Here is a 25,239-nt window from a genome sequence, read left to right as displayed (position 1 = left end):
CAAGACCTTGTATTAGGCGGCCATTTCCTAGACTTTACACCCAAAGCACAAGCAACAAAAGAAAAAATAGATAAATGGGAACTCTTCAAGCTTAGAAGTTTCTGCACCTCAAAGGAATTTCTCAAAAAGGTAAAGAGGCAGCCAACTCAATGGGAAAAAATTTTTGGAAACCATGTATCTGATGAAAGACTGATATCTTGCATATATAAAGAAACCCTACAACTCAATGACAATAGTACAGACAGCCCAATTATAAAATGGGCAAAAGATATGAAAAGACAGTTCTCTGAAGAGGAAATACAAATGGCCAAGAAACACATGAAAAAATGTTCAGCTTCACTAGCTATTAGAGAGATGCAAATTAAGACCACAATGAGATACCATCTAATACCGATTAGAATGGCTGCCATTAAACAAATAGGAAACTACAAATGCTGGAGGGGATGTGGAGAAATTGGAAGTCTTATTCATTGTCGGTGGGACTGTATAATGGTTCAGCCACTCTGGAAGTCAGTCTGGCAGTTCCTTAGAAAACTGGATATAGAGTTATCATTCGATCCAGCGATTGCACTTCTCGGTATATACCCGGAAGGTCGGAAAGCAGTGACTCGAACAGATATCTGCACGCCAATGTTCATAGCAGCATTATTCACAATTGCCAGGAGATGGAAACAACCCAAATGTCCTTCAACAGATGAGTGGATAAATAAAATGTGGTATATACACACGATGGAATACTACGCGGCAGTAAAAAGGAACGATCTAGTGAAACATATGACAACATGGATGAACCTTGAAGATATAATGCTGAGCGAAATAAGCCAGGCACAAAAAGAGAAATATTATATGCTACCACTAATGTGAACTTTGAAAAATGTAAAACAAATGGTTTATAATGTAGAATGTAGGGGAACTAGCAATAGAGAGCAATTAAGGAAGGGGGAACAATAATCCAAGAAGAACAGATAAGCTATTTAACGTTCTGGGGATGCCCAGGAATGACTATGGTCTGTTAATTTCTGATGGATATAGTAGGAACAAGTTCACAGAAATGTTGCTATATTAGGTAACTTTCTTGGGGTAGCTTAGGAACATGTTGGAAGTAAAGTAGTTATCTTAGGTTAGTTGTCTTTTTCTTACTCCCTTGTTATGGTCTGTTTGAAATGTTCTTTTATTGTATGTTTGTTTTCTTTCTAACTTTTTTTCATACAGTTGATTTAAAAAAGAAGGGAAAGTTAAAAAAAAAAAAAGAAAAACAAGGAAAAAAAGATGTAGTGCCCCCTTGAGGAGCCTGTGGAGAATGCAGGGGTATTGGCCTACCCCACCTCGATGGTTGCTAACATGACCACAGACATAGAGGACTGGTGGTTTGATGGGTTGAACCCTCTACCATAGGTTTTACCCTTGGGAAGATGGTTGCTGCAAAGGAGACGCTAGGCCTCCCTATAATTGTGCCTAAGAGCCTCCTCCTGAATGCCTCTTTGTTGCTCAGATGTGGCCCTCTCTCTCTAGCTAAGCCAACTTGAAAGGTGAAATCACTGCCCTCCCCGCTACGTGGGATCAGACACCCAGGGGAGTGAATCTCCCCGGCAATGTGGAATATGACTCCTGGAGAGGAATGTAGCCCTGGCATCGTGGGACGGAGAACATCTTCTTGACCAAAAGAGGGATGTGAAAGGAAATGAAATAAGCTTCAGTGGCAGAGAGATTCCAAAAGGAGCCGAGAGGTCACTCTGGTGGGCACTCTTACGCACACTTTAGACAACCCTTTTTAGGTTCTAAAGAATTGGGGTAGCTGGTGGTGGATACCTGAAACTATCAAACTACAACCCAGAACCCATGAATCTCGAAGACAATTGTATAAGAATGTAGCTTATGAGGGGTGACAATGGGATTGGGAAAGTCATAAGGACCACACTCCACTTTGTCTAGTTTATGGATGGATGAGTAGAAAAACAGGAGAAGGAAACAAACAGACAAAGGTACCCAGTGTTCTCTTTTACTTCAATTGCTCTTTTTCACTTTAATTATTATTCTTGTTATTTTTGTGTGTGTGCTAATGAAGGTGTCAGGGATTGATTTGGGTGATGAATGTACAACTATGTAATGGTACTGTGAACAATCGAATGTACGATTTGTTTTGTATGACTGCATGGTATGTGAATATATCTCAATAAAATGAAGATTAAAAAAAATCTTAAAAAAAAAAACTGAATTAAAAAAAAAAAAAAGAAAGTTATGCAATCAGAAATATTTGGCCATTATACCATATGTGAGTAGTCTGTACACTTCTTAGCTTTACAAGAAAGTCCTTTGTAATCTGGTCCCAATTTGGTTTTCCAGTTTCATGTCTGGCCATTTTCCTCTCCTTTTCTCCACTATTTGTACATTCTGCTTCAGCTTTAATGAGCTATCATGTTTCCTAGATTTTAAGATATATTTTTTTTCACAGTAGAACATTTCTGAAGTTGGTATGCATTTTATAGTTAATTTTTAAATAAATTTATTATGGTTATGTAGTAAGTTGTAATGGAGCAGTCTCTGTGTGAGTGTGCATGTGTGTGTTTGTGTGTGTGAACATAACCTCCATCAGTTTGAAATTGTTATGTCAACCTCTTCTGCCTTTGAAAATGCTGCAATCTATGCTGACCAATTTGGTTATCATGCAAGTGCTAAATTCCTATATACCAAAGGCTTCCAGCCAATTTTTTATTATGTTTATTACTGTGTGTGTTTTAAAGAACTTTATAATGCAGTGTAACATAAAGGCTAAAAGAATATAAAAATGTTAACGGTAATTATTTATGGATAATAGAATTACAAGTGATTATATTTCCTTTATCCATTCTATATGCAGATTTTGTAAGGTGCTCATATATTACTTTTTATTATGACATTTAATTTATACAGAAGAATATATTATATGCATATCAGGTATAAAGGATAAGAAGAGAAAACACTCATGCACCCACTTCTTTGCTGAAGAAATAAAAGGCATTCAATGCTTTTGAAGCCCTCAGTTTCCTCCTCAATTGTCTCCCTCTTTTTTCTGCCAAGTGTAACAAGTATTTAGTTATCCAGGATTTGTGTTTATATGATGTTGCTTTTCATTGTAACTATGTTACTTTTTTTTGAAAGCTGATTTCCTTTTTTATTAAAACATTCTAGAAAAACAGAGAGATATTAATATAATTACTATGATTTGAATAAAGACAGTTGTAAATCAAATGGGAAATTGTTTGCCCTAAAGCAGAGATCATTAATACCAGTGCCACTACTTTTAACTTTGAATTGCTCTTCTGAGGTTTCATTTTATTTATTTAGTTTTTAATTCAGTTTTATTGAGATATATATTCTCATACCATACAATCATCCATGGTGTGCCATCAGTATATTACTTTTGTATGTACCCTTAAACAATATGCTATGAAGATTTATGTATTTTGGACTTTATAATAAAGACATCCTACTGACTGCATTATACTGCAACTTGTTTTATTTGTTCAATATTTTGTTTTTGAGATTTATCCACACTGATGCTTGAAGCTGCAGTTCATTCACTTTCACTATTGAATGGTGTAAAGTATGGATTCCTATTCTCACTGATGTAACCATCTTCTACTGGTAAACATTAGGGCTATTTCTAGTTTTTTTCCTACTACAAACAATGCTGTCATGAACCTTCTTTTGGATGTTTCCTGTGGCGCATGTGCTATACCCCAAGGAGGGGAATTGCTGGGACATTGGGAATGTGCAACTTCAGCTGGCAAAGACAATACCAATTGCTTTCCAGTGTGGTTATACCAATTTACAATGCCATTGTCACTGTGTAAAATTTTCTATTGCTCCACATCTAGTCAATATTTGATACGCTTATTTTTAATTTTTGCCAATCTGTGGGTAGAAAATAGTATCTTATTGCGATTTAGTTTGAATTATTCTGTTTACTAATGAAGTTGAACATTTAAAAATATATTTTAGACCATTTGTGTTCTCTGTTTACTTTGTATATATATATACATATTTTATTGAGATTGTTCACATACTATACAACTATCCAAAGATTCAAAGTGTACAATCAGTTGCCCATGGTACCATCACACAGCTGTACATCCATCTCCACAATTAATTTTGTTTTCAATTTTTATAACATTTTCATTAACCCAGAAAAGAAATAAAGGCAAAAAAAAAAAGAAGGAAACTCAAATTCTCCCATACTCCTAACCACCCCTCCCTCCATTATTGATTCATAGTTTTGGTATAGTACATTTGTACTCTTGATGAAAGAATGTTAAAATACTACTGTCATATGTAGTTTGCAGTAGGTATATATTTTTTTCCTATATGCCTCTCTATTATTAACTTCCAGTGATAGTGTCACACTTTTGTTCTAGTTCATGAGAGAGATTTCTAATATTTGTATACTAAATCACAGACATTGTCCACCACAAGATTCACTGTTTTATACATTCCCATCTTTTAACCTCCAACTTTCCTACTGGTGACAAACGTGACTCTGAGCTTACCCATTCCACCATCTTCACACATCTTTCAGCACTGTTAGTTATTCTCATGAGATGCTACCATCACCCTTGTCCATTTCCAAATGTCTAAGTTCACCCTAGTTGAACATTCTACTCATAATAAGCAACTGCTTGCCATTCTTTAGCCTTATTCTATATCCTGGTAACTTACATTTCATGTCTATGAGTTTACATATTATAATTAGCTCATATCAGTGAGACCCTGAAATATTTGTCTTTATGTGTCTGTCTTATTTCATTCAACATAGCGCCCTTAAGATTTCTTCATCAACTCACTTCTTTTAAGATGGTTTTGTTCACACACCATACATTCTGTCTTAAGTAAACAATCGTTGGTTCCCTGTATAGTTACATATTTATGTATTCAGCACCATTGTCACTATCTATATAAGGATATCTCCATTTCTTCCACAAAGAAGGAGGAAGAGTCAAAGAAGGTAGAGAGACAAAAGAAAAAGAAAAGAGAAAGAGAAAAAACAACAAAAAACAACAAAACATGACAGCTAGAAAGCAACAAAAAGAAGGATAGCATTAACCTAAAGTAGAATAAAGAGTCAGACAACATCACCAATGCCAGGAGTCCCATACACTTCCCCTATGCCCTCCCCCCATATGCATTTAGCTTTGGTATATTGCCTTTGTTGTATTAAAGGAAGCATAATACAGTGTTTCTGTTAATTATAGTCTCTAGGTTGCACTGACTGTATTTTTCCCCCAATACCTCCCTATTTTTAATACCTTGCAACGTTGACATTCATTTGTTCTACCTCATGTAAAAACATATTTGTACCTTTTATTATACTCATTGAGCACCCTAGGTTTCTGTGTTACACAGTCCTAGTTTTTATCCTCCATCTTTTGTTCTGGTGTCCCACATGGTCCCAACCTTCCTCTTTCAACCATACTCACAGTCATCTTTGTTCAGTGTACTTATATTGCTGTGCTACTATCTCCCAAAATTGTGTTCCAAACGTCTCACTCCTGTCTTTTCATTTCTGTCTGCAATGCTCCCTTTAGCGTTTCCTGTAGAGCGGGTATCTTGTTCACAAACTCGGTCATTGTCTGCTTGTCAGAGAATATTTTAAGATCTCCCTCATATTTGAAGGGGAGTTTTGCCAGATACAGGATTCTTGGTTGGTGGTTTTTCTCTTTCAGTATCTTAAATATATAACCCCACTTCCTTCTTGCCTCCATGGTTCCTACTGAGAAATTTGCACATAGTCTTATCAAGCTTCCTTTGTATGTGATGAATTGCTTTTCTCTTGCTGCTTTCAGGATTCTCTCTTTATCTCTGATGTTTGATAATCCGGTTATTAAGTGTCTTGGCATAGGCCTCTTCAGATATATTCTGTTTGGGGTATGCTGCGCTTCTTGCATCTGTAATTTTATGTTGTTCATAAGAGATGGGGAATTTTCATTGATTATTTCCTCTATTATTGCTCCTGCTCCTTTTCCCTTCTCTTCTCCTTCTGGGACACCAATGACACGTACATTCTTGCTTTTTGTTTTGCCCTTAAGTTCCCAGAGATGTTGCTCCTATTTTTCCATTCTTTTCTGTATCTGTTCTTTTGTGTGTAGGCTTTCAGGTGCCTTGTTCTCCAGTTCCTGAGTGTTTTCTTTTGCCTCTTGAGATCTGCTATTTTATGTTTCCATTGTGTCTTTCATCTCATGTGTTGTGCCTTTCATTTCCATAGATTCTGCTAGTTGGTTTTTCGAACTTTAAATTTCTACCTTATGTACGCCCAGTGTTTTCATTATACAGTTCATCTCTTTCACCATATCTTCCCTAAACTTTTTGAGTTGACTTAGTATTAGTTATTTCAATTCCTGTATCTCAGTTGAAATGTAAGTTTGTTCCTTTGACTGGGCCATAACTTCATTTTTCTTAGTGTAGGTTGTAGTTTTCTATTGTCTAGGCATGGTTTCCTTGGTTACCCCAATTAGGTTTTCCCAGACCAAAATGGACTATGGTCTCAGAAGGAAGAACTATTCAGTATCCAGTTCCCTGAGGGTGTGTCTTAGAAAACTGGTGCACCCTGTGAGGCCTCAGGTCACTGTGCTTTTCTGCCCAGCAGGTGGTGCCTGTCAGCCTGTCACTCCAGACTGGTGTAAGGAGGTGTGGCCCGGGGCTGTTTTCCTCCAGCCTCTGGGGTCTGGTTCTGAATGGAAGGTGGGTAGTAGAACTGGGTCCCACCTCTTTTCCTCTTAGGGAAGATAACCCTTCTAAGGAGAGGTCATTAGCATTTGAATAGACTCTGCCTATGCTATCTCCACTCTTGTCTGGGTCAGAGCACTGGGAACTGAAAATGGCTGAGGCTTTCTTCACTGAGCCAAAACAGGGGCAGAAAGCCCTCTTCAGGGCCAGTCCGTGGCCACCCTCAGGCTCTCCAAGGTCAGTCATCACCCAAAGCCTCTGTCTGCTTGTTGGGGATTCATAGTTTGTATCGAGCAGTCCACATTTGTTAATTAAAACCCCAGCTGGAGTTCAGCTGAGCTGTATTCACTTGCTCAGAAAGAGCTTCTCTCTAGCACCAGGAGGCTTTGCAGCTCAGGCTGTGGGGTGGGGGGTGGGGGGGGGAGGAAGCTCCCAGCTTGGATCCACAGTTTTTACTTACAGATTTTATGCTGCAATCTCAGGCATTCCTCCCAATTCAGCTTGGTGTACCATGAGTGGACAGTCTGGTTTGTCCCCCCCCAGTTATTCCGGATTATTTACTAGTTGTTTCTGATTGTTTCTTAGTTTTTCCAGGGGGACTAGCTAGCTTCCACTCCTCTCTATGCTGCCATCTTAGATACTCCAGCTCTGTTTACTTTTATGTAAAGTGCCTATTCATGTCTGTTGCCCATTTTTCTATTGGGTTACTTGTTTATTGGTCAGGAGAGAATACCTTAATATATTTGAATACTAACCATTTGTCAGCTATTTATATGGCAAGTATTTTCTACTAGATTATGGCTTGTCTTTTCATTATTGTATAAATTCCTTTGACAAACAGAAATGTTTAGTTTTACTGTAGTCAATTTATAAATATTTTCTCTTGTGGTTAGTGCTTTTGATAGCAAGATTATAAAGACTCTTCCATATTCTGCTTTAAAAATTTTTTAAGTTTTGCTTTTCATACTTCAGTACTTAATCTCTCTGAAAAAAATTATGTATAGTGGGAGGTAGTATAAATTTCATGTTTTTCCCCATAATGGATGCCTAACATTCCTAGCACCATTTATTAAATTGTTCAACTTTTCCCCATATTTTCAATGCTGTATCTGTCATGAAACAAGTTTTCATATATTCATGATGGTATTTGGTCTGTTTGTCTATCCTTGGACCATTACTTCAATGTCTTAATACTACAGATTTTTTAGTTATCTGTTAAGGCAAGAATTCACACAAGGTAGGTGCAAATCTTTTCAAGTTTACAAAAAACTTCTTGTTTGGATTTCCATTGGAATAATTTGACTCTATGGATTACTTTTGGAAGAATGACATCTTCATATTGGGTTTTCCCCTCCACGAACATAGTAAAATTTTACATTATTTGGTTATTTTAAAAATTTTTCCAAACAGTCTTAGAAACTTCTCCATGGAGATCTTGCACATCTTTTGTTAAGTATATTCCTAAATTTCATATATATATGAATTTTACAAGCGGATAAATGCTATCTCTTAAAAAGTTACTTATTTCTAAGTGTTTCTTCAATCTAAATATGCAACTGGATTTTGTATATTGATGTTATGTCCAATCACCTTGTTGAACTTTCTTAGTAATGATGATTTGCATTTTTTCAGTTTTTGATATAGAAAATTACAATGTCTATGAATAGTTGTAGTTTAATTTCTTCATTTTCTATTTTTATTCTTTTTAATTTTTTTCTTGACTTATGTTGCCTAGGACTGCCAGTACAACATTGAATAGGGTGTCACTGTCTTCCTCCTTCCTCCGAGGGAATGTTTCCAACATTTTACTTTTAAGTTTGCTTTACTATTGGCTTTTGATAGATGCCCTTTATAAGGTTAAAAAAGTTTCCATCTACTCTTAGTTTTATATGAATTTTAAATTATAAAAAATATTTTATTGAATATTCCAAAAAATTGGATGAGAATGATATGATTTTTTTCCTTTATCCTTAATAAGGTGAATTATGTTAATGGATTTAAAATACTAACCCAAACTTGCATTCTTGGGATAAATGAAACTTTGTCAAATTGTATTATATTTTTATTCATTTCTAGGATCATTTTGAAAATATTAAGTTTAGAATATTTGAATCTCTGTTCATATATGACACTGGCCTGTAATTTAAATTTTTCTTGCTATCCTTGTTGGGATTGGTAACAAGATTACATTAACGTCATAAAAGTATTTGGGGAGTATCACCTCCTTTTCTGTTCTCTAAAATAGTTTGTATAAGATTGGAATAACATGTTCCTTGAGAGTTTGGTAGAACTCACTTATAAAACCATCTATCTAAGCCTGGAATTTTCTTCGTGGGAAAATTTAAAACCAGTGATTTAATTTCCTTAATGATTATGGTAGTATTTAGGCTATTTATTTTTGAGTCCTACAAAATGGATGAAACTGTAGGAATATAACATAATAAAACTAATAGAACATCACCTTCTACTACTGCATAATTCAGTTAAGAGGAGGAAACCTATGAGTATTATCAAATTGGAAATGCAAATAAAACCCTGATATTTTAAGGTACTTCTAAAAATTATACTGTCAATCCTAAAGGTTGAAATGAGGTCAAGATGTTGGTCATATGTTATAGAAAGCTCTGAGTCACTCTTATGCTATGCATAATTCTAACGTGCAAAAATGATTCAGAAGAATCTTTGGATGCTGAATGTGTAGGAGATCGATTCATGTTAATTGTAGTACAAAAGAAAGTGGTATCTAAGGGTGAGGATAAATGTATGCTATTTTGGAGAGATAATTTATATATATTTCTTTAATATAATATGTGTTTCCTTCTTATCCCTGCCTTTAAAAGGTGACATTAAGATACACCTATAATCAACAAACTCTTGGAATCAAGGAAATATGGTCCTTGTTATTCATTAAAATGCTATTATATATTTTTTCTCATCTCTATACTTTTGAGTATGCAGTTCCCTGTTCTTCATCATTACTAGGTAGACTCCTACTATTTTCAAAACTTGTTTTAAACCTAACTTCTTTTGTAATGACTTTCTGAATTCTTTCCACATATACATAAAACCCACTCTATGAATAAGAATAAAAGACCCTAACACAGAAATATCATTTCTGAGTTTTGAGTTATTCTTCCCCACTAGGATGTGAGACCCTTAAAAAGGCGCCATGCCTTAATCACTTCTGTGCACCCTGTTCATAGTGCAGTATCTTACACATAGGAGGCAATTATTTTTCAATAATGTTTACTGAAAAATATAAGCTGTGCTTATGTAAATCGACCACTTCCTTGATTCTTTCACAACTTATCTGTCTGTAATCAGAAAGCCATGTCAGAAATGAAACTGAGTGTAAAATCTTAGCAGATCATTTATCTTCCTGTTTCAAAATCCCTTATTATCTGGCTATTCAAATGGTAGCTGGGGTGTAGCAAGGGGTGGTGGCAGGCTGTTATATCCCCCTTGTTTTCATTCTGAGAAAAGTCTCACCTTCCTCTTTTCCGGTTTGATGCTGTTGGATTTGATCTTCCCTTGGCCTCCAGTAACCAGACCTGTGGTGTAATCTTACACCTAATTAGACAAACACGCAGTAAGCCATAGCCCCTGCCTTTTGAGGGATGATTTATTTTTCTTTGCCATACTCAGGAAAGTAGAGACTGCAGTCATTTGATAGGTCAAGCTGCTCCTTCCCTTGCCTCCAAACATCTCCTTTCACTCCTCTGCCACCTTTGGCCTGATGGATGGGAACTTCTCTCTGGAAGCACATCCAAGTGCATGGAAGGGTGGTCTCTTGGTGTGGCATTCTGATTATACCTCTGTTCTCTTTGAGCTCCCTTAACATGAGTCTGATTGCATCATTCTCCTACTTAAAATCAACAGATGACTCCATAAAAACTCTTTAGCTTGAAAAGTCACTCCCTCAGGATCCTGCTCCTGCTCTTTTTCTCTAAGCTCACCTCTTACCTCTTGGACCTTGGATACATGGGGCAAAATGCCATGCAACTGGAAAAATGTATAGTTCCTCAAACACAACCTCTCTATGTCTACTTCCCCTACCTTAAATGTAGTGTTCTTCTGTCTGTAATGCTCTTTCCCTGTAGCCCCCTCATCCCAAATCCGGTCTTTAATTCTACACCAAGAAGACAACTCAGTATGACTCTTCAAAATTCCAAATGTTCCTTCTCCTCCAGGAAGCCTTCTATGATTCCCCCAGACAGAGTTAAGTTCCACACTTCCATCTTCTCACTGCTTTCTCTCACACCATTTTCTAATTTCTGATTTATAGGTCTTATCTTCCCACCAGTCTATAAGCTCTTGGAAAATTAAGTGAAAATTCTGTCAAAGTACCTAGCAGGTACCTGAGACAGAGCAGGTCCTTAGTAAATATGGTTAGTAAGAGGATAAGTTCATCAAAGAGGAGTTGGAGAGAGCCCAGATGTGTGCAAGATGCAGGGATGGGGTTGGGGAAAGGCCAGGTGCACATGAAGCTCTGGGCAAATGGAGAGGCATGCTGTCTAAGGATCAGCTGGAATACAATTTACAGAAGGACATAATGGGATTTTAAGGAGAGACAGTGACTGGATTTATCAGGGCTGATAGTTGTTCCCACAATCAGGATCCTAGGTAGTAAGAAATAATGGAATAATGACAACTTCATTCCCTGCAGGAATGTGGAAATACCAGAAAGAGAAGGAATTCACATCAAAGGGAGCAAGTTGGCACATAAAATTGGCCTTGGACGCAGGTTGATGGTCAGTGAGGAGCAACATGTTGAGCAAATTCTAGTACAGGGCTTTCAAATTGTCTTCCAGTATGAACCCAGGGGATTGTGTGACATTCCAAGGTAGAATGGAATTCAGTGGAGAACTGAAAGATGGAATCAGGTTAAAGTGCAGGGCCACTAGAGATGCTACTGGGCACCAGAAAAATGTGAAGTTCAACAGATGTGGGCACTTTTCCTACACTAGAATGATAGTGGGTAGCTGAATGTAGTGACTGTTAAAGTGGAATGGATAGCTGTTACCAACCTTAAAATGGCACATCCACCCTGGTGACACAATCCAAATTCTTCCTGTCAGCCCACATGTATCATTCTCTATCTTTGGTCTAAAACAGTTCCTTGACCTGTATTCATGACTGCTTCCACGTTGCTTCTGACCCTCCCAGTTTCTGACCCTGATGAGGTTCTCTCATTTTCCCAGCCTGCCTCACTTGTCTGACTTGACAGGACCTCACTTCCTTATCTCTGATCTTCTAGATAGTAATTCTGGTTATCCACTCTGACTACCCTGCCTTTGTTGTCTCCAGCAAATATCCCTGCGAGGACATCACAGTTCCAGAACACTCCTTTCCCAGTGCTTTCTCCTTCCCCTCTTCCCAACAGTCTTACCCTGTAAGTGGAAACCAGAGACAGAGTAACGCCTTCATGTCAACCCATGACCTTTTCTCTGAGCATTAATGCTCTTTTGGAGCTCCTAAAGGAGTAGACATGGCTGGCCTTGTTTATGCCACACACCCCAAATTTCTGGGCAGAACCGATTTGAAAGTGGATGCGCACCCAACTCGAGGGCAGTTTGTGCATATGAAGAGGGCTGGGACAAGCAGATGTTTCCTTGAGAGAGACTCAAAAGTTATAGCCAGACAATGGTGGTTGAATGTTAGGTTAGTATTTCTGGGTGACCAAGCAGAGAAATGAGGAGGGCAGACAGAGTTGGGAGATTTAAATATGCTCACAGATAGAATCAGAAGTCCCATTGCTGTCTTCGTCCCTGTTGACATTCCGTGAGGTCCATGTACCCCTTTAATAGCACTCTGATTTTTTGTTTTGTTTTTTGCTTTCTTTTAGGTTGTTTGGGTATAACCTCTTGTCTTTGCAACCAGAACCCTGCCTGGGAATTAAAATATAGATAAGGATAGAAGGATATCAGTTGGGGGTGGGGTGGGGTCTGGAACATCAGAACCGGAAGTTTGATAAAAATTTGAGATTCACAGGGTGTTCTGGGAAGCGCAGATGGGCACTGAGCAGGTGCCAAGAGTAGGCAGAGAGGATAGTTGTGGTCTTTGAGACCATGAGAGCCACCATTAGGGGCACTCTGATTAGAGAGGAAGGACAGGGATGGGACTTCCAAGCAGGGGCTTCAATCATTTCTGGGATCCCTTTCCTTGTCTATTCCCTCAGGCTGGCATTACCTGGGTAAACTTACAGTAAATTTTAGTATTTATCATGCCAAGCACTGTGATAGGAGTTTTATAGGCATCAATTCATTTAATTCTCACAATAATCTTTTGAAGTATGTCTTACTATAAGTCTCCTTTTACAGGTGATGCAAATGAAATTTTGGGAGTACAGGCAATCTGCTCCAAATCACACAGCATAATGGTGGAGCCAGGATCTGAAAGCAAGTCTAAATGTGCTGAAGCTCTTGCTTTTTAGCATGACTTTATATCTCATTTACCCATAAATCACACATACTTTGGTTTAAGCCTATCGGATGACTCTCCTACTTTCAAAGGACTGCTTAGAAAAGTCACATATTTTCCCATGCTCTGCTTCTTTTTCTATAGCCAGGTCATGCTGGATACTGGAGGTGGTTGTTGACTGCTTTCAACAAGTGTGGCCAAAAGGCATTACCAAAATGTGAAATGATTTTCTTTTGGAGGGAAAAAACCATGAGTAATAAGGACTGAATTCCAAAAGCAACAAGTATTAGGGTATTTTTTTTTTTCTTCAAGAAATGTTAAACTTGAAAGGGCAAGGCTCTTAAATTGCTTGTATGAAGATATCAGACTATTTTTCAGGACTTCAAACTTTAAAGGATGAGACTAGCATTTAAAAATGTAGATGGTATCTAGTCTCTGTCCCTGGGAAGACAGAAGGGGAGCATTTTCTTGGTTACAGTGAGGCCTTAATTTCCTCAATCTCAGGGTAACTTCAAGTTTCTCTAGGGAGGCAGAACATTTTTCTATAAATTTGATTTTAATTCACTTTAATTTCAAAAGCCATGGTTTGCCACTGAGGTAGCCTGGATTCATTAGAGCCAGTTGCTTGCTGAGGGAACTTGGCCAAGATCCTTAATTTCTTTGGGCCTCAGCTGCTTAACTGCCAGAGGTAATTGTACTGACACCACAGAATCTCTTAGGAAGGGAAATCAGATAAAGCATGCAAAGGCACTTCAAATTGTAAAGTATCCTTTAAATATAGGGGATTATTATCACACATTCTTCTAGGCCATGTTTTCTATGAAGGACATGGCTTTGGCTTGCAGAGATGAGAGCAAAGGACATAGAGCCTAACACAGTAACCAGGACTAACATGTCTCCTTTCCTTAACGGGCTGGAATCTGGCTGGAGACACAATTCACTGTGTTGAAGAAGGTCATAATAACTGAAGAATGTGCCATAACTGGAGATACATAAGAGTCCTTGGAAGTGTCTTCTCATCCACATTTGGGAAGTAAGAAATGCTTTGTATTCTGGCACTAAGTAGACGCTGGACAAATTTTTGTTGAATGACTGACTGAATGAAGATGATACTTAGCTGAGAACTGATCTATGAGTAGCCATTATCCAACAAAGGGTATATGTGTTTGGTGTGTGTGGAAAAGGGTGTAGAATATTCCAGGCAAAAGGAAGTGTATGTGGAAGGTATGATGGCTTGAGAGAACGAGACGTGTTCAGCACAACTACAGCATAGAGAACGGAAGATGACGTGGCCCAGGCAAAACCAGCAGCAACATCACTGGAAAGTCCATTCCAGGATGTTAGTGGGAACAGTTTTCCTTGTCCCTCATGTTTCCATTTGGAGGGTCTCCAGCAACACTAATTTTTCTGGCCCCTCTCCTCACCCCTTACTTCTCTTCATGGAGAGAGAATGCTTCTGTGATTGGTGGACGTAGGAGTCAATCTGTCTGTCCACAGGAAGCTTGTGTCCTGGTCTGCTCTCAGCCTGAGCAGCTTGCCCTGCTGGGAAACAGAAGTTTTCCCACACCCTCTGTGCCAAGTGGTGAGTTTAATTCCATGCTAGAATTGATGTAAGATGTTTTGGCCATAGCTAATGTCATGTTCTCTAATCTCACTTTTATTATCATAAAAACTGATGTTTTTATCTGTATCTGCCTGGTTCCTGTTTCTATCTTTGTTGGCTCTGAATATACGAGAAGACACATTATTTGCTGATTCCCTAAAGTCCTAGTCAATTGGATCAAGAGTAAAAAGGTGCTTAATGTGGATGCAGGGTGCTCAAGCAATGGAGGGCAGAGGTGCTCTAGTTAATTTCCCCACCTGTGTGCTTCCTGCCATGCTATATGCATGTTCCAGAGGTTCAGACTCCACACAGTGAGAGTGGGGATTTGAGGAGACTTTCAGCTTATAAGTCACCTGCAGATTTAGCAATCTGGTATTTCCCCTGTTAAATATTTTTGATACCTTTTTATTAAGAGAGCTGATAAGAGAGTTTGATGACACCTTGGCTGTTCCAGACATGGGGAAAAGGAAGGGGATGGAAGGGAAGGTGCATCGGTTATCTATTGCTACAGTAATGGTGTGTAACAAACAACCACAGACCTTTAATGCATAATATAAGCATTTGCCGCTCAGGACTTAGCTGAGGATCAAGGAGGCAGTGCTGATCTTGTCTGAGCTTTTTCCCATGTCTGGTGGTTGGCTGTTGTCAGCTGATCTAGCATGGCCTCAGCTGGGGTCATTACGGAGAATCTACCTTGCTCTTTGTGTCTCTTGTGTTTGAGCAGACTAGCTCAGGCACAGACTTACAGCAATGGCAGAGGCGCCAGTGAGCAAGAGGAAACATGTAAGGCCTCTAGTGGCCTAGGCTCAGAATTGGCACAATGTCACTTCCAGCTCATTATATTGCTAAAGTGAGTCACATGGGATGGGGGAATGTATTATGCCTCTATGAGAGAAATGCCAAAGTCCAAAAGGCTAGAGAAGGGTAAACATCTAGGGTCATTAATGCAATCAATCTATTGCAGCAAAGCAGAGAAGAAATACTGGGGAAAATGACATTCCTCACACCAGTGAGCTACAGAAATCACCAGCAGAATGAGCCGGGTCAGAACGTGTATCTAGACACATGCCCAGGGCTGCCATTAGCCACAGTGCACGGTTTGGCTCTGCCAGTTGTGTTTGGCTGGTGTCCATTCTAATTGGTCAGTGTCTGCGCTATTCTGGTTGTTAAATATTTTCAATATCACCCATGCCCATATCCACCCACTAATCAATTTTGTAAGTTTTAATTCTTAAAGATTTCTAATATCCATAACTTCCTGTCCATAGGTTCAGGATTGTCTTTTCTAGCAGAGTGTCTTGCAGTGACCTCTTATACCTCTTCTTCTCTCTGTTCTCCACTAATCCACCCTCGCTCTATGGCCAGATTAAAATCTTTCCAGGATTTCTGTGCTTTGATTGTATATTGCCTGCCCCTACCTACAGCCTCCTCTCCTGTGCCTTAGATAATTATGGCTGTTTGTTTCAAGCCATTAGACCTTTATTTGTACTGGACACTCTGTTCAAAATGCTGTCCTACCTCCCCTTGCTGTCACAGTCCTGCACAGCCTTCAAGATGTGGCTTGGACATCCCTTCCTCCAAGAAGTCCATCTTCCCTTATTTCCAGCCAGGTGGAGTGAGGCTGGCTCCACTAGGCTACACTAGCCACCCACGCTTGCCTGTATCACAGCACTTAGCTCGCTGTATTATAACCTTCTTTTAACATGTCAGCGTCTCACTAGAGACTTGAGCTTCTTGAAGGTAGGAACTCAGTCTTATTTGGTTTTGTAATCATAGCACCTCAGACAGGGCCTAGTACATGTAAGGTCTTCACTAACTGTTTTTGTTTTAATGAAAATATATATTCACACAGTTAACAATATATACACAGTAAAGCACAAATATGTTGGTGTTGTTTAATGCCAGGCACGTGCGTGTGCATGCATACACACACACTTGCACTCTCCTTCCCCTCTGCCTACCACCCCCAACACTCACTCTCTCTGATGCATCACAAACACACACATACCCAAAGGGTTCATGCAGGGTGCTAAGAAAAGTAATTGAAAGCTTCTGCTTTGATGTTTTGTATTTCAGGAAGCTACTTGAACAGAGGGTAATTATTGCTGTTAATAGCAATAATTTCTCCATAATCTGGTTACATGTCCTATTTCATTTTAACGATCAGAGCAGCTGTCTTTAAACAAGTCGGGACAGGGTTCTGGGGACAGAGCTTCCTGAGACATATTCTCCTTGGCCTAATTACTCCACTGCTGGAGCGTGTCTGAGAGGGAAGCTGAGGGTGGGGGGCCAGGGTGGGACAATTTCCCTCTCTCCCAGCCTTCAAGAACACAAAACTTTCTCTTTTCAACATCAACTCCACTGTGCCATAGGAGGAGGGCCAGATGAGCTTCCTGATCTCCTCATCTCCCTTACTCCTCACCTCCCCATGAGAACTCTCTGAAGTCAAGGCCACAACTCCAAGCAAGCTGGTTTTCTTTTCTCTTCTTCTAATGGGCAGCTGATCGCATGGAAAACCAACCACCGTATCAATGCCTTTCAGCCTTTTGAATACACTCGCCCTGCCTCCCGCCCCCCACCAAGCCCAAAACTTACTTTATAGGAGGAAATGAGGCGGCTTCAGATGGTTTCACTTTAAAACAAAACACAAGATTCTATGCCCTGTGCCTTTGTTAAACATTTACTAAATCTATAGCTGTCGTTTCCTGGGCCTCAGCCTCTGCGCATGCTCCCTTTGGCTTCCCGGTCTGGCGTTTCCACTCCGAGCTTGTTGTTGCGGTTAATAGCCCAGCTCTGGAGCTCGCCAGGCCTAGACTTCAGTCCGTTCTAGGCCACCCACTAGGCTCTGTGGTAGCGGAAAGGCCCTGTATCCTTTTGCATCTCTGTGTTTTAGTTCCTTATTTGTAGAACGTGGATAAAAATATCTACCTTGCAAGATTGACCTGAGGATTAGGCGAGCCAATATGGGGTATGCAGGTGGTAAATGACAGCTTCTGATCCTTATTTTATTGGTGGTCTTGGTGGGAGAATCGTCATGGTCTGATTAAACACACCTGCGCTGAAAATGCAAATTTCAGAATTCCTAATGGACAGGATAAATGGCCATTTACAATACAATGGATTTCAACTGAAGTTCATCTTTCCCAAAACACAAAGGAATGATGATGACCTGCCAGAGGTCAATGGGTAGACTCATGTGGGAGAGAAAAGGATATCCTTGGCATTTTCCCTCTAGTTTCTTGCACCTAACAGCTGTTTTCAATATGTTGACCAGTTAGGAAAACAGTTAAAATGATACCTTGGAAATTTTAGTCTCACAGTTATGAAAAGACCTGCAGAAAGAGATGGATTGACTTTAATCGGGTCATTTCATTTGATCCATGGTGGTTTTTATTTTATTTTTAAATGAAATAAACCATAAGAAAAATTATTGTTCTACAAGCACATTTTTATACACACTTCCTGGCTTAAAAAGGGTTGATTCATAATTGAAGCAAATATAAAATATATAAAACAACAAATGGAAACATATGCTGGCATTACCTATGGTGAGTTCTTTCTTGACAAAAAGTATTTCCAGAAAAAATTACAAAATTTCCAAGCCAAGTGAAGTATAGGATATGGAAATCACATTCTTTTCTCACATAGTATTATTAATGTTCTGGGCTACAAATAGAAAAAAAAATGCTTATTTGTTTGTACAGTCATTCTTTTCTTTCTAAGTCTTTGCCTCATTGTTGTGAGACTATGAAAGAAGTAGGAGGAAAGAGGCTTTGGAATCATAGCTGAATGCAATGCCCCAGGAATAGGAGTTTAGAGCGATAATCGATCATTACCACCCTCTCTTTAAAGTTCTGAACCAACTGAGAAATAGAGGCAAGAATCACATGGATGAAAGTAAAAGTTCTAGCTTCATTGCTTCTGTTGTAGCTTCCAGTTGATAAATTGAAAAAAGGGGGAAACCCCAAAACATTAGTTATAGCTTAATAAATGCAAAGGTACATAGAACAGATTATTTCATATCCATCAGTATGACCCCAGCAACTTGATAGACTTCCAACCAAAACTGAATAAGGGGTCTATCTGTGTGGTCTCACTCTGGGAAATGAATGTTTTTGTCTTATGTGTCAACACTCAGAGCAGAAAGAAGGATATGCTAATAGTAGAAATCTCTGAGTGTTGGAATTAGGGGTGATTTGTAAACACAGAAAGTATAAATAAAAATAGAAAAGAATGAATGTTTGTTTGTAAATCACAGAAAAACAAAGTACAAATATGCAAAAATAAAGGAACTAAACTGGTAATATCTTGGTAGAACTCTAAGGCCCTTGTTAAGAACAGGCCATCTTTAAGGTTCTTCCCAAAATTCATCATTCACTTATTCATTTAACAAATATTCACCGAGTAACTCCTCTGAGCCAGACGTTATTCCATGCACTGGAGATACGGAAGCAAAAAGACATGTGAGGTTCCTGCCCTCTTGGAGCTTATGTTCTGTGGCTTGATTTTCATATTAATAATAAGCAAGAAATAAATGCTGAGGGCTGGATTAACTGTTTTACATGGATAATTTTAGTTATTCTTCTGAGCACTCCACGATGTAGGTACTTGTGATTATCGCCCAAAACTGAGACCCAGAGAAGCTCAGTAACCTGATCAAGGTCACCTGCCCATTGAGTTGGTTGAGCCACAGCTTTAACCCCTACTTTACCTCCTAATATGCTTATTCTTCTAACACAGGCTTTTCCATGTCTACCTCTTCTATTCTGGAACTCTTTTTAAAGAGAAGGGTGTTGAAGCATGGAAATCTTTTTAGTGAACGTGTATGTAAAATCAATTCTAAAATTATCAAATGAAATAATTATTGCTGAATTTGGCCAGCTGCTTGGAAAATCCGGGTGCTTCTGGCACTCTCTGTTGGCAAGGCATCAAAGCTTCTGTTCTAATGCAAGGCTAGCCTTGAAACACCAGAGCAAGGAGCAACAGAAATGTTCAGGTGCAGAATTGTTGGCAGGGATGATAAAGGGGGAGCTCTGAATATCCAGCTTTAGGCATAGGAAACCCTGAACTACTTTTTTGAAGGAAGGAAAACCCTTTGTTTGAGATTGGGTCAGCATTTTTTGCCTTTTGCCTTTAGGGCAAAAAAGAAAGGTGGGGGGCAAAAAAGCTCTTGGTAAGAGTTGGTAGGTGGTGGGTAGGGGAGCAAAAAAGCCTGGCTTTACCTAATATACCTGCATGCCAAATGGAGGGGCACTCTGAGGGGCAGCCATTGCCCTTGGCTGCACTTAACTTAAAAACCACTGGCAAAGGTTTCTTCTTTCATGTAGGCTCACATTTGGTTCACACTGTAAGACAAGATGAGAAATGACTGGGGAGGGTGGTGGGGAGAGTTAGGGAGGTGGGTGGGTTTATTTTCATTCTGCCACCCCGTTTGAACTGCATGCCACACGCTTCATGAATTTCTCCCCTCAGGGCAATGGGAATTACCCGCCTGAGGAGTTTCAGAGTGAAAAATGAACTCAAACCTGCGCACGATGCTAGGACCGCTCCTGACAAACATTTAACGGGGGAAAGACAGGGAACTTCAGGGAGGGCAGCTATAATGGAATAGGCGAGATGGCACCTGCATTTGGGATTCAAGAGATCTGGGTGCCACATCTCTCACAGGCCACTCCCCACCAGGGCCTCAGTTTCTCCATATTTAAAAATGAGAGCATGAGATCCTGGATCTGAAGTCCTTCCAGTGCTCCTCAGGGTATGATTTGCATTTCTCCAAGGGAAATGAAGATTCCAAATCCTGGCAGGATAGGGAGGGCTTTTTTATTTCCTGGTGGAGAAAACAGGAGCTTGAGGGATAGTATTTTGCAGAGAATCAAATGGAGCACCTATTTCATTTTAGCCTTTGTGGAAGGCAGAGCAGGGTGGGGAACCGGGAACAGGACATGATGTCATGGGCAGCTGCGGATCTGCCTGGCATTGAGGAGAAGTTGGGTCATGCTCCTTGATTATTAGCGTGCTCCAAGAAAGGAGCTGAGGTTTCACCTTTATTTTTAATGAGTGATGTTCTTTAAAGTTAGGGAAAATCATTCCCTTAATCTGTCTTTTCCAGTCTTCTTCACAAAACAAAAATAAAAAGGAATCTGAGTATTATCTTGATTTTATTTCCCCTCCCCTCCTCTGCGCCTCCTTTCCCTTCTTCCTTCCCTCCTACCCCACACCACACAAAAATGATAATCTGATTTTTAATATGAGGCCTTCTTTGATGATCTAACACGTTAGAGCCAACTGTAACTCATCCAGGAAGACGTGCTGTCCTGCTGAGGTTAGTTGGAGGGCCACTGGCTGAGCTGACCGAAACCAGTGTCTAGGTCTCTGGATTTTGCACCCAGGGCCTTTCTTCTATAGACAATCTCAAAACTGTTTTCTGTTTTTAATTTTCAATTTGTCACAGACTAATACTTTTAAAAAATTCAATAAAAATGAATTAAAGTGAAAAAAAGACATGCAAAAGACAACATCCAGTTTTATTATTATTCATCATCATTATTATTATTAGATTCAACAGGCATAAAATTACTGTAAAAATGCGCTAAACATTTGTTTATTCTTACTTTGGGGGACTGGCCTCAGCATATGGACCGTACTTTGAGTAATGCTGCTCGATGGTTCCTACTTCACATCTTTTCCCCAACCAGACTCTTGGAGGAGAGGCAGCAGGAATGCAGAAGAGAGAAGCACCGACCTAGATTTAGGCAGGAAACCCTGCTCCACCCCAGGCTGCCTGTGGAAGCCAGCACAAGCTATCGTTGATGATCAGGTTCACCAATTGTGAAGTGGAGAAAATGCCAGCCTTTCAGGATTGCTTTGAGGATGAAATGAGCACATAGAAGTTGCTCCACCAATGCTCATTTTTCTACTCCACAGAGAAGTGGGGGTGAGGCTGACTGATTCCCACTCTTTGAAAGCACCACACTTTCCCCTCCTTGATCTGGGTTTCTCTTTTTCTTCCTGATTTTGCCCCCCCCCCCACTCACCTGGTCTAGTTACTATTCATACTCCCCACCCAGGTAATCATCCCTACCTACTCTAGCAGGTATACTTCTGATGTTACAATACTTGTCCAACTGACCCTATAATTACTTGTTTCTTTTCCCTGACATCTATAAGCTCCAAGAAGGTCTGTTTATTCACTACTATTTTTCTCAACTCCTCCCAAGGCACCTAGCACACAGCAGGTGGCCAGTAATTATTTGCTTAATGAAAATATAATGTCCTTGTTATTAAAAATCTGGATTGGGGTGAGGAAGTAACCTCTTCCCCAGGACTGATTGGGTATAGATCTGAGAGAGTTATCAATATTCTTTTCTATTACCAAGGTGAAGTTGGCAAAAGGAAGACCTGGACCCCTTGTTTGTTCAGATGGGATACAAATTAGCCTTTCTCTCACCAGTGCTTTCATCCTCTTATGAAGTTAGGAGGAACAGAACTGGCTGTCTTTTCTTCTCCATCCACAGAAAATACTAACAGCAATATACAAGATGTTGGAGGGGGTGTGTGGGGCAGAGGACAGGCTGGCACAGGAAGGGAGAAAAGGTAAGATGGTGCAAGATGATTTACAATCATAGACCCAAAGGATGTTTGAGCCAGAAGGGTCCTTAGAAATCATCTAATTCAAGCCTTTCAGAGACATTCTAATGCCTTGTATAAACACATGGATTCAGGGGCCAAGGCTGCATGGGTTCAAATCCAGCTCTATCAGTTCCTTGCTGTGCAACTTTTGGGCAAGTTATTTACCCTTTCTGAACCTCAGTTCCCTCACCTGTAAATAGGAATAATGGTGGTATATTAACTGCATAAATATATGTAAAGTGCTTAGACTAGTGCCTGCTGCATAGTAAATTCAGAGTTAGCCATTATCATTCTCTTACCTTTGGAACATTGGAGGCCTCAAGACTTGCTTAAGGTTACAGGCCAGGTGGTGACAGGACCTAGACTAGAATCCCATTCTCTCAAATTTCAGTTCACTCCCCTCCCCGCTTTTTTGAACATAGACATAAAATTTTAGAACTGAAAGGTATCTTGGATATCATCTATTTCAATGCCCTCAATTAACATCTAGGGAAACCAACACCAGAGAGGTTGAGGGAGAGACTCTAAGTCACCCAGCGAGATGGTGCTGGACCCCTTCTGTGCTCACCGTGCCATGCAGAGGCTAATTAGGATGAAAACATGGAGGCGGGCTAAGAATAAACACTAATGTGCTGCATCCAGGCTTTCTCTGGGAAGTCTACCCAACCGGAGAGCAGTTCAGGCTTCACATTTTCCCTAGCAAAATAGAGACTGAATAAAAATGGCAGTTCAGCTTCAGAAAATTACTAAACCTTCAACCTGTGGAAATTATTAGAATTTGACAGTAGCATCAAAAGAGTCTGTCCTAAGTGGACAGGGGTCCAGAAGTGGGCCACCCAGGCAGCAAAGGTCTCAAGTGAGTTGCGTTTCCTTGTCCATGAGCCCTGAGACCTGCAAGGCTGTCTTCTTATTTCCTCTCTAGCTAGGCACACATCTGAGAAGCAATGCAAGAATAATAAAAACATTCTGAAAAACAAAAATGGGATGCAGAACAGTATCTACCTCATGGGTATAGTTGGGGGTGTTAAATAAGTTATTGTATGTGAAGTGCTTAGAACAGTATCTAGCAGGTAGTAAATGCTAACTGCAACTCTAGAGACCTTTATTTTAATGGCCACAAACATTCCATCAGATGTCTGTATTATAGCTATTAAAATATTTAAATCATATATTGAAGTGATTATCAAATGCAATTGTTGTCCTAGCATTGCTTTCAACATTTCACCATTTCAGATGATGCATTGATGATTGACTTAATCCTGAAGTAGGGCCCAGCAAACTATAGTCCACAGGCCAAATCCAGCTCACCTCCTGTTTTTGTCAATAAAGTTTTATTGAGACACAGTCATCCCATTTGTTTAGGTATTGTCTATGGCTCCTTTGACCTTATAATGACAGAATTGAATATTTGCAACAGAGCCAGAATATTCACTATCTGGCTATTTTCAGAAAAGTTTGCTGAACCCTAAGTGAGTGAGCTTAGATATCTAAAAAGGTGTACGTGTGTGTTTTATTTATTTTTTGCACAGATTCTTGAAAATATATGTAATATATTATATATATAAATAAACACACACAAACACACATTCACACCCCTATAAACCCCTTCCCCACTAATTTAATTCCTTTAAGTCTTGCAATATATACTCAGTGTTTCTTTTGAAGAGGGTGTTGAAGGAGAAACGGAAAAAGGAAGACAGAGCAGGGCAATAGCACAACCCCACAGGTTTGTTAGGGAGAGTGGACGTTATTGCACATGATATGTTTTCTGAGTCCATTTATCTATGTGCTCCTTCTTTTAAAAAAATATTTCAAGATTCATGGCTTCATTAAATGTAAGTTTCCATTTGTCTTACAAGGAACATTTTGTACTAGGCAGAAATATGAAATAGGAGAAAGCAGGAAGCTGGGAGCCAAAGATGTGGGTTCTAGGCCTGCTTTTCCACTACTTTGCCATGTGACTGGACAAATGACCCATCTTTACAGTATTTCCAGTTCATTCTTAGATTTTCCCTGTGGTCTGGGCCTGAACTGGCTTCCTCTGGATGGTTTAATAGTCTCCCATCACCTGACCTCTTTGACTTCATGTTGCCCTTGGAGCCTCCCCTCCAGCTTCTAAAGAGTGACTTTCATGATGTAACTCCCTTCCTCAAAACTTATCCATAGATCTTCATTTCAGGCTTTGTAATCTATCTGAGACTCAGTTATTCAGTAAAAGAGGGTTAACAACAACAGGCTATGATTGGATTATGGTGAGGGTCTGAGGAGAACTGTAATATATTATTCTGAATGCAAGAAATGACCACCACAGAGGAAGAGACCCCAAGAACCCTGCCCTCTTGGAACTTGGTCCAGAAGTCCCATTCTTTGGAAAACTCAAATGCTAGAAGCATCTTTTTTCTGTCTTTTTTTCTCCATCCAAAACCTCTGCCTAGTGGCCTGGTGTGGCAAAAAATACTTTCAGCACGCAGCTGAAAGTGCCAAGTGGCTGCCTGTCCAAGCTTGCTTGGCAACACTTAATCTGCTGAGACCCCACCTCCCACACATCTATTTTCTAGATTTCAGTTTTTTAAAGACATTTGGAAATCGACTCTTATTTCATCTTCAAACAATCTTTAAAAATAGGCATGACATATATTATTTCTCTATGACAGATAAGGGAACCAAGGCCCAGAGAGGTGAAGGGAACTCTCTGAGGTCACACAGCAATTTTGTGGCACATGTGGGAGTAAAACTGAGTTCTTTTAATTCCTGGTCCTGTGCCCTTTCCTCTACTACACAAATATTTTTAAATGCCTTTTTTTTTTTTTTTTTTTTTTGTCTTAAAATTTCTGACATCTTGTCTTAACGCCAAGTGAAATTTTTATGTATAAAGTCAGTATTGTGTA

The sequence above is a fragment of the Choloepus didactylus genome, chromosome 2, assembly GCF_015220235.1.
Source record: "Choloepus didactylus isolate mChoDid1 chromosome 2, mChoDid1.pri, whole genome shotgun sequence".
Taxonomy (NCBI): Eukaryota; Metazoa; Chordata; class Mammalia; order Pilosa; family Megalonychidae; genus Choloepus; species Choloepus didactylus.
This window is presented reverse-complemented; position numbering follows the sequence as displayed.